General features: G+C 41.2%; 1 long non-coding RNA gene across 1 annotated transcript; it reads left to right on the top strand.

Moving 5' to 3' along the window:
* The first annotated feature begins 2,695 nt into the window (after positions 1–2,695).
* LOC108584611 lies at positions 2,696–6,892 on the top strand. The gene is made up of 2 exons (XR_001899904.3): positions 2,696–4,262; positions 4,993–6,892. It is a non-coding gene; the product is annotated as an uncharacterized LOC108584611 (long non-coding RNA).
* The last annotated feature ends 4,285 nt before the right edge of the window (positions 6,893–11,177 follow it).

The raw sequence follows: 11,177 nt of genomic DNA, 5'->3' as shown, positions 1-11,177 counted from the left end.
GTGTGCTTCAGTGGTAAAGATTGAGAAGCACTGATTTTACACAAACTGTTTTGATCCCAGGAATAAAATCGTTAGCTGTATTTCAAGATGGGAGGCAGGGGCCTGGAAGAGAGGTTGGGCAGGGTGGGGACTGAGGGCAAGAAGCCACTTAGGAGGCTGTTGCAATAAACTCTCCGGAGACATAAAGGGCCTGGGGGCTGCCTGGGCCTCAGAGCTCACCTCTTTGCCCTGGTACTTTTGGAGGGGGCTGCCTGAGAGACACCCACCTTGTAACTGCTCCTTTATTTTATTCTATTTTATCTTATTTTATTTTTTGAGATGGAGTTTCACTCTTGTCGCCCAGACTGGAGCGCAATAGCTCCATCTCGGCTTACTGCAACCTCCACCTCCTGGGTTCAAGTGATTCTCCTGCCTCAGCCTCCCGAGTAGCTGGGATTACAGGCGTGAGCCACCATGCCCGGCTAATTTTTGTATTTTTAGCAGAGACGAGGTTTCACCATGTTGGTCAGGCTGGTCTTGAACTCCTGACCTCAGGTGATCTGCCCATCTCAGCCTCCGAAAGGGCTGGGATTAGAGGCATGAGCCACCATGCCTGGCAGCTCCTTTCTTTTAACAAACTCAGCGATAAGACTAAGATGGCCAAGGAGGCTGTAGCAGAAGCAGTGAAGGGAGGGTCTGGGCCAGGAACAAGTCTTGCAGAGAACCTTCGTGCCCTGGCCTCTTCATCGACGATGCTGCCCTCCAACTACCTTCTGGCCCAACAGGTCTGTTACCTTACCTGCTGGAAGGTGAGTGACTGGACCAGTGATTCTTGGGGAGCACTGCCTTGTTGCAGCATCCAGCCTTCATACACTGGTGGGCAGTTTTGTTTTACCCAGTGTGGTGGCCAACACCCTATGGTCAAGAGAGACTCAAGGGAAGGAGGAAGGGGGAATAAGCATCCTCACTGAGGACCAAGGCCGCACTTGACTTCTCCTTGTCATCAGTAGATGGAGATAGCCCACCTCAATTAGCCAAAATCCCTAACTCATATGGGTCTTTCTGGAGGGGTCAATTCTTATGTAGTGCATAATTTGTTTATTGAATCATCTTTGTTTTTAAAGCATTACAAAATAACTTAGTGCTTTTTCTCCTAATTTTTAGAAGATACTATTTATTGTAGAAAATTGAGAAAATCTTGACCATCAAAAATAAAAAAACCAAAACAGAAAAACACCTGTAATTCCACCACCTACGAGCAACTACAGAAAACAAATACATTGGTGGGTGTCCTCCTCCAATTTTTCTAAGTACATACAATTTTATTTTTTTAATGGAGTCATTTTGTGTATACTGCATGTATACTTTGGCTTTGTATATGCATAACATATTTCTTCACATACCTTGAGTCTTTCACTCTAATTAATATTTTCCTGTAAGGTAATTATTTGTGATTGAAGTTGCCCGTGGATCCCTTGTCACCTTTAATGCCTATTGTTATAGATTTAGTTTGTTTTCAGTTTTTCATTATTAAATAAAATGTGGGGAACTTATTTGTGGCAAAATTTTTCACAGGGAAATATTATAAATATTTTCTCTTATACAAGTAATCATTTTATTGCTGAAAAATGTAAGTTAAGGCAAGAAAACAATTAAACGCCTGAAAAGTTACCATTCAGAAATCATATCTGTATACCTTTCAGTGCCTAGCCTCACAGATTTAATTCTGTGCATATGTTTATATCTATACATAAATAGATACATTGAATAAAGTCTATAAGTCTGGTATAGATACATTTTTATTAAAACAATACTATTTTCTAGCCTGCTTTTTCTTTTTCTTTTTCTTTTTTTTATTTTGAGATGGAGTCTCGCTCTGTCGCCCAGGCTGGAGTGCAGTGGCCCGATCTCGGCTCACTGCAAGCTCCTCCTCCTGGGCCTACGCCATTCTCCTGCCTCAGCCTCCCGAATAGCTGGGACCACAGGCGCCCGCCTCTGCGCCCGGCTAATTTTTTGTATTTTTGGTAGAGACGGGGTTTCACCATGTTAGCCAGGATGGTCTCGATCTCCTGACCTTGTGATCCACCCGCCTCAGCCTCCCAAAGTGCTGGGATTACAGGCGTGAGCCACCGCGCCCGGCCAAGCCTGCTTTTTCTTAATAGATAATGACTATCCTTGTCATTAGTGTTCAATATTATCATTTTACTGCTTTCTAATAATACATTGTATAAGTGTTTAACATTCATCCTGTTATTTATTTGAGTTTTTCCTGGACCGTTCTTCTTTTTCTTATTTTTTGCAAGAGTTCTTTAAATAGTAAAGATATGAAATTTTTTGTCATGTTGCAAATATCTTTCCTAGATTATTCATTTTTCCTTGGGACTTGTTTGAGGTAAGTTTTCAGTCTTTATTTTCATAATTACAAAAATAAAACATGGCCGGGCGCGGTGTCTCACGCCTGTAGTCCCAGCACTTCGGGAGGCCGAGGCGGGTGGATCGAGAGGTCGGGAGATCGGGACCATCCTGGCTAACACGATGAAATCCCGTCTCTACTAAAAGTACAAAAAATTAGCCGGGCGTGGTGGCGGGCGCCTGTAGTCCCAGATACTCGGGAGGCGGAGCTTGCAGTGAGCCGAGATCGCACCACTACACTCCAGCCTGGGCAACAGTGCATGACTCCGTCTCAATAAATAAATAAATAAATAAATCATGATTTTTATAAACATTAGAAAATACAGATAAAAAGAAAAACAATTAAAACGAAATAACCCTAAATCCCACTAACTAAAGATAGCCACTATTAGTATTTTAGACTATATCTTTCTATTCTTTCCTATTTCCCAATATAGATGAGTAGGACCATGTAAGTATGATATATTTTTAAAAATTGGGATTATTCTATATATAATTGTGACCTACTTTATGCACTAAATCGATTTTGAAAATCTATGTCAACACAAATTAATCTGTACCATTACGTATTAATTTTATTTTAAAAATAGATAATGCTTTTACACAGTTCAAAAATCAAAACATTAAAAAGCATATGTTGAGAATTCTTGTTCCCACACGTCCCCATTCACTTGGTTCTCTGCCTTCCCTTCCCATAGGTTACTGCTTTTCCTAGTTACAAGCAAATGCAGATATATATTCCCCATCCTTTCTTACACAGAAGATAACACACTGTATACACTGTTGGGCACCTTACTTTTTTGTTTTTGTTTTTTGTAGAGACTATTACTTTTTAGCAGTTTTAGGTTCACAGCAAAATTGAGAGCAAGATTCAGAGATTTCCCATATATATCCTGTCTGCACACGTGCATAGCCTCCTTCACTATCAACGTCCCCCACCAGTTGATACATTTGTTACAATTGATGCATTTGTTAAAAGTATCCATTGTAACAATAATAAATATATATAATAAATAATAATAAATGTATAAATTATAATACATTTGTTAAATATATTAACTTTAACAAATATATCAACTTCTGTAACAAATGCAATACATTTGTTAAATGTATTAACAAATGTATAATAAATAATAAATGTATCAATTGTAATACACTTGTTAAATGTACTGATTGTAACAAATGTATCAACTTTTGTAACAAATGTATTGCATTTGTTAAATGTATCAATTGTAACAAATGTATCGACTGCTGGGGGATTAACATACAATTAACACATTTGTTACAGTTGACAAACATACATTGGCATCATTATCACCAATGACCATATTTTACATTAGGGTTCACTCTTGATGTTGTTTATTCTGTGAGTTTGGACAAATGTATCATGACATATATCCACCACTATAGAATCATACAAAGTATTTTCACTGCCCTAAAAATCCCCCGTGTCCACCTGTTCATCCCTCCCCTCTGGCACCTTCCTTAAAAAAACAAAACAAAAATACAACCAAAAAAAATAGCGTATAGTGGAGACTTCCATATCAGTATATAGAGAGTTTCCTGGTGTTTCCTGGTATTTCATGGTATGGATGGATCATAATATCTAACCAGCCCATATAATTGGACATTCGAAATATTCCTGATATTCTGCTGTTATACATAATTCTATAATATGTACATATGTCATTTCTGTCCATGTGCAAATATATTTGCAGGAAAAATTCTGAGAGTAGGACTGATGAATCAAGGGGAAAATAGATTATCAGTAACATCAATAGAAAATATCAAATTGCCCTTCATAAGGATGTACCATGTTGCACTCCTACCAGCAAAGAATGAGGGTATCTCTTTCCCTACAACATTAGCAAGTGAGTATATTTTGGATATGTGCAAATCTGATAGGTGAAAAGTGGGTATATCATTGCAACTCCTATATAATTTGCTCTCCTGTTATTATAGATAAGATTGAACATTCTTTCATACGCTTAAAAACTATTTGTGTTTTTTTCTGAAAATGGGTACCTTTTTGTTGGGATATTGGTTTTGATTTATAGAAACAAATATGTATTAGAGTGATTGACCTTCTGCTAAATGAGTTGTAATTTTTTTTCAGTTAGCCATTTATTTTTCTACTTTGCTTATGGGGTTTATCCATGCAGGAGTTTTAAGATTTTTATGTAGATGTATTTTTCAGTCTTTTATTTCATGACTTCTTGATTTTTGAATCAGTTAGAAAGGTCTTCACTGCTCCAAGATTATAAAAGAGTTCTATTATTATTCTGGCAATTTTATGGTTTTATTTTCCGCATTTATTTCTCTGATCCAGTTGAAATTTATCCTGGCGTGCTGTGAGAAATATTGATCCAGCTTCTATCTTTTTCCAGTTAGCCAAATGCGCTTTATTTAAAAATCTATCTTTGTCTCACTGATTTGATATTTTTTATAGACCAGATTCTCGTATTTACTTGGGTCTGTTTCTGTGCTTTCTAGTCTGTTCCATTGGTCTGTCTATACAGCACCATTTTTGATAGCTATATAGTATTGCTTTTTATGTGTTGCATAATTTATTTGACTAATTCGTTTTTGTTAAACTTTCAGGTTGCTTCTGGTTTTTCAATATTCCAAACAGTGCATCGGTGAATAAAATCCTGGCACACATGCATTTGTGTGTATAGTGAATCAATCCTGTCCTTTCCATTTTTATACATGGAATTTCTGGGTCAAAGATATGTGCCTCCTTAGGCTTTTTTCATACATATTGCCAAAATGCCTTTATACCAGTTTACACCCCCTCCAACCGTGTGTGAGTGCAGATTCCCCTACCCATGCCAACTCTCAGTATAATAATTCTTTTTAATCATTGCCAATCTGATCAGCAAAAAAAGGTCTCTTATTGCCGTTTTAATTTGCCTTTCTTTGAATGTTAGTGAGGCTGAATATTTTTTCAATTTATGGTGGGTTTTGATGTACAGAAGTTTTTAATTTTTTTTGTAGTCAAATCTATTAATCTTTTCCTCTATGGTCTCTGCTTTTGTTGACATGTTTAGAAAGTCCTTCCCCATCCTAAGATTATAAAATATTCACTCATATTTTCTTCTAGTACCTTTATGATTTCATTTCCATCTTTATCCATCTGGTATTCATTCTGATGAATGGTGTGAGCTGGGAAATAACGTGTATTATTTATTTATTTATTTCCTGGATGGGTACTCAATTCTTTCATCACTGTTAAAAAGCACATATTTGTGTGTGTGTGTGTGTGTGTGTGTGTAACTATTCCTAAAGTGAACATCTTGAACAGCTGGACACTGAAGGGAACACAGCTCTACACTTTGGGTCATCATTATAAATATTAGCTTAGCAGGCAGATGTGGCACTTTCTAACAGATGTGAGCTTTTGAGTCAAATGGATTGACATTTGACATTCAAATCCTAGCTTTGCAGCTCACTGCTGGTGCAACTTTGAGCAAACCAATGATCCTCCCTGAGTCTTGGTTTCTTCACCTATAAAATGGGATAATAATACGTATAGGACTGTAATGAGAATTAAATGAGCTAATGTTTGTAGCGACTGTCTACACATGCCTTTCACATCATGGACAGTCAATATTTATCACTTGCCCTTTGCACTGCAACCATCATGCTCCCTTCTCCCCATCAAGTGAGCCCTCAGGCCTTGACTGTAAATAAGATATGCTGGAGTGGGGAGAGGTTGGATGCTGTGCTTGCTTTTTATAGGTTTTCTATCTTTACCCTGTGATCAGACTTCCATGTGTTATGTCTTGCTGCTTTTAGTGTCTTTTCATTAGCAGCCTTTCTCTCCCCTTCTAAAAGTACTGCTTTTAATCTTATAACAGCTAGAAAACCAGACAACAGGATTGTTCGAAGTATATATAAATTAAGAGTAACTGGGATCTGAGTGAGAGCCCGAGGGCCTCTCCTATTGTATAACGTGGTGGTTCTCGGCTCTGGCTGTACGTTAGAATCACCTGGGGAGCTTTGAAAACATATCCATGCCTGGGTCCTACTCCAGACCAATTAAATCAGAACCTCTGGTTGTGGGGCCCAGGCATGGGTGTGTTTAAAAACTCTGCGGGTGATTCTAATGTGCACGCAGGGCTGAGAACCATTGCTTGCGTGCACAGGCTTTGTGAGATCCACATTTACTGCTGAGAGGTTTTTCCCTCTGGTTCTCTCCCAAAGTGTGCCCCAAGTTGGGGCGGCAGCTCTGTGGAGCAGAAGGCCAGATGGTGGAGGTATCAGCGATGTTTAGGCTGCTGCTGTGCTTGCTAAAGTGAACAGCCCCAACACTCAGGTCTATGTAAGAGCACGTTTCTCAGGGCTTTCGGAGATGATGTCAGTTTGTCTTTAAGATGGAGCTGTTTTAGTCCTCGTCCTGATGCAGCTTCCCCTACCTCTAGGGGATCCCTGGGACCATGCTGACTTTGACTCCTGAGGAGAGTGGGAGATAATGAGAAATAAATCTTCAGAAAACACCTTTAGTTTTTATTTCTATTTTATTTGCATATTTGTTCTCTTTTTCTCTTGGCTCCTTCTCTGTCCTCAAAAACTTATGTAGGTGATATAGTTTGACTGTGTCTCCACCCAAATCTTATCTTGAATTGTGGCTCCCTTGGGAGGCCGAGACAGGCGGATCACGAGGTCGGGAGATCGAGACCATCCTGGCTAACACGGTGAAACCCCGTCTCTACTAAAAAATACAAAAAACTAGCCGGGCGAGGTGGCGGGCGCCTGTAGTCCCAGCTACTCGGGAGGCTGAGGCAGGAGAATGGCGTGAACCCGGGAGGTGGAGCTTGCAGTGAGCTGAGATCCGGCCACCGCACTCCAGCCTGGGCAACAGAGCAAGACTCCGTCTCAAAAAAAATTAAAAAAATTTTTAAAAAAATGAATTGTGGCTCCCATAATTCCCATGTGTTGTGGGAGGGACCCAGCGGGAGATAACTGAATCACTGGGGAGGTTTCCCCCATACGGGTCTCGTGGTAGTGAATCAGTCTCATGAGATCTGATGCTTTTATAAGGGGTTTCCTCTTCCATTTGGCCCTCATTCTGTCTTGCCTGCACGATGTAAGATGTGCCTTTCACCTTCCGCTATGATTGTGAGGCCTCCCCAGCTATGTGGAACTGTGAGTCTCTTTTTCTTTATACATTACCCAGTCTCAGGTATGCCTTTATCATTAGTGTGAAAACGGACTAACACAGTAGGTGACATGTGTCCAGCCTGCTTGGTTCCCAGCTTTGCTGGATCTATTTTATCTGTGGATGGAGCCACTCTCTCCCAAATGAACACTTACCATCAACTATTGGTGGACCCACGTTGTCTCCTGGCAAATAGATTAAAAATGTGCTCCCTACAGCCTACAAATTGGGCACCAACATCACAGCTCCTTGCTACAAAGTCAGCCTTCATGCTATTCTCAAATTCTAATAACCTGCCTGGGGGCTTAGCCCATGGGCTTGAGACCCCTTCCTGGTGTTTTGCCTGGTTCATCTAAAACTAGGGCCTCCCTTGCTCCACCAGATCCTGTGGCGGAAAAGTCGCCACCTTTTCTAATGAATTAAAGCCAATTCCTGCAAGCTTAGCAATGAAGGGAGCGTCTCTGTGTGGAGAGGGTTGACTAGAATTTCTCCTTGAGATTTCTCACTCATCATCCCCACCCTTCAACACACACAGGCCAGCTGAGACCAGGCTGGATTCCTCAGACCAGCCTTTACCACAGGTTGGGGAGAAAACCAGAAATAAACAGAGAGAGTAACATGAGCCCATAAAATCTTGTTTACAAGATACGACTTGATTGTGAGGGCTCAGGGCCTGCCCTCACCAGTGTGGGGGCTGCCTCTGCGTGGTCAGTGCCGTGGCACCAGCCCTGGCCTTGGGGCAGAAGCTGGGACAGCTGTGCTCTTGAAAGTTCAGATGGACCCACTAAATAAAGAATGGAGTTGAGAAGGAGACGAGAGTTCCCCTTGTGTCTGATGCCACCATCTGAATCCCAGAGTTCTGTATGAGGATCTGTCTCTTCCCGGGATGATTAGAAATGATTGCTCTTTTTAGTGGTAAATAAGCCTCAAGGCTGCATAGAGAAGGAATGGGGTGGGCAAACACTAGCTTACTACCTCACCCCAATGCCTTGACCGGTCTTGCTAGAAGTGCGGTTTTGTATCCACAAAAGACAATGACTTTTCTTTAGATACGTTCAGTTGAGAGGCAAAATGTTACAGCATTGTGAAATACTCTGTGATGTTCACGGCAGAGCAAGAGGTGAGCAAACTGAGGGTTATTTGCAAAGAGTGCTGATGATATTCTTTTCAAAGAGCTCCCAACAATCATCCAGGGAAGAAAAATACAAGGGTGTATCAGTTTGGAGAGACTTTTTTTTTTTTTTTTTAACTTGGAAGTCTGTGCAAAAGCTCTGTCTGTTTTGGTGCTGATTTCTTCTTCACTGTCTTCAGGAGAGATCTCATCCCCTGTCCATTGGGGAATGGCCTTGCTCTATGGCCCCCACCAAACAATAACATAGCAGAACACAGCAAAACAGCAGGGTCTGAGTGTGAAGTGCTGATAGAGTTCCCTAACGCTGACTGTCTGCTCTGCATTTCTGGAGATTGTATGCCTGTCATCCTGCATTCCTCGGTAGGCTTCCTATTGGATAATCCCATAAACTCTGGCCCACTTGTCTTCAATGGGGATAGTACTGCCCCCTAGAGGCACTTTAGAAACGTGTGGTGGTTGTTACATTGGTTGGGGGCACTACTGAGGTGGAGGTAGAGGGGAGCAGACTTCCTGCCATAGGCAGGGCAGTCTTGTACAATGAATATTTCTCCTGCACGTCTCCTGACATTTGAAAGCTCCACCAGATGTTCATGTAGGTAGAAAACCTCTTTATATTGGTTTGAGCCTAGAACCTAATTCTAATTTGCATATAAACACAAAGTACTTCTGTACAATTTCATTTATTTATTTATTTATTTATTTATTTATTTATTTAGAGACGGAGACTCACTGTCGCCCAGGCTGGAGTGCAGTGGCATGTTCTCTGCTCACCTCAGCCTCCACCTGCTGGGTTCAAGCCATTCTCATGCCTCAGCCTCCCAAGTAGCTGGGATTACAGGTGCCCACCACTACCCCCGACTAATTTTTTGTATTTTTAGTAGAGACGGGGTTTCACCATGTTGGCCAGGCTGGTCTTGAACTCCTGACCGTAAGTGATCCACCCTCCTGGGCCTCCCAAAGTGCTGGGATTATAGGTGTGAGCCACCGGGCCCGGCCCCTTTGTACAATTTTAATATGCACTGAATTTTTAATGAATGCTACCATCATATAAATGGAAAGAACACTGTATTTTATCTTTGCCAGGAGTTGTTTACCATTTTAGAAAACCACAATAACAACAATAATATGTTCATAGTATTTGAGTTGCCAAAACAACCCACCTCTATTCATCTGCATTTGTAGATGAGTAGTGATTCTACATATCTGTATGACTGTATAATTCTTATTTAGTCTTGTTTCAGAACACCAAATATAAAGAAGTACCCATAATGTTCCAGTGAATATTATTTTACCTCTCTTACATTCAAGCTTATTTATTACAAATAGGTGCAATCATTTGACTACATTATCTCTTCTAGTGTAGTTATGCCCAAGCATTTCTAGATTGCAGTGCATATTCGTTTATTCTAAGTTATTTTCCTTTTTGTTCATTATCTTATAGTTAGGGTGGTGTATTGATTTTCTAAAAAATATGTGCATAGATGGGTTATATCATCTATAAATTTCATTTCAGAATAGTCAAGGTGGTCTTACAAAATATTTGATGTAAAAATGGGAGCACTGAGTCTGATAGGGTTGGGACCCAGTGCTCTAGGTGACCTCATGGAGGATATTTGATTTTATCTAATTTTCACAGTAACTCTTTGAGCTAGGTCCTATTATGCCCACCATTCTGCACCGGAGGAAGCCGAGTAACAGAAACATGAGGTAACTTGCCTAAGGCCAGATATCTAGAAAATCGGGGAGCGAGAGCTCTAGAGCCCTCTTGCTATACCAGTTCCCTATTCTGCCTTCCACCCACCATGTCTGCCCCCTCTTCCATGATTTGCCCAGGTGCTGCAGGGCCTTTCTACCTGGAAGCCCACCCTCTGCCCCCAGAAGCCCACCCTCTGCCCCGTTAGCCGCCTTCTTCTTCTTTTTTTTTTTTTTTGAGGTGAATCTTGCTCTGTTGCCCAGACTGGAGTACAGTGGTGCAATCTCAGCTCACTGCAACCTCCGCTTTCCAGGTTCAAGTGATTCTCCTGCCTCAGCCTCCTAAGTAGCTGGAATTATAGGCACGCGTCACCACACCTGGCTAATTTTTTGTATTTTTAGTAGAGATGGGGTTTCGCCATGTTGGCCAGCCTGGTCTTGAACTCCTGACCTCAGGTGATCCGCACTCTTCGGCCTCCCAAAGTGCTGGGATTACAGGCGTGAGCCACTGCGCCCGGCCCCTGCTAGGCTTCTTGCAGGGTTCACTGGGGACACTGACTGGAAGGAAAAAAATGACTTTTCCCTTTTGGATAGAATTTTAACAGAATAAATAAAAGAAGAATTTTGCAAAGAGCAGGTCCCCAGTAAATTTTGCTGAAAGAAAGAATGAATGATTTGGTAATGTTTTGGGGAGAGTACTGCTGGGTCCTTTGGAACAGCCCCTGGGCTTTTTATTTATTTATTTATTTATTTTTGAGACGGAGTCTCCCTCTGTCACCCAGGCTGGAGTGCAGTGGCACC

This window comes from Papio anubis, chromosome 2 (assembly GCF_008728515.1).
Source record: "Papio anubis isolate 15944 chromosome 2, Panubis1.0, whole genome shotgun sequence".
Lineage (NCBI taxonomy): Eukaryota > Metazoa > Chordata > Mammalia > Primates > Cercopithecidae > Papio > Papio anubis.
The sequence above is the reverse complement of the archived record's forward strand: the minus strand, read 5'-3'. Positions and strand labels throughout refer to the sequence as shown.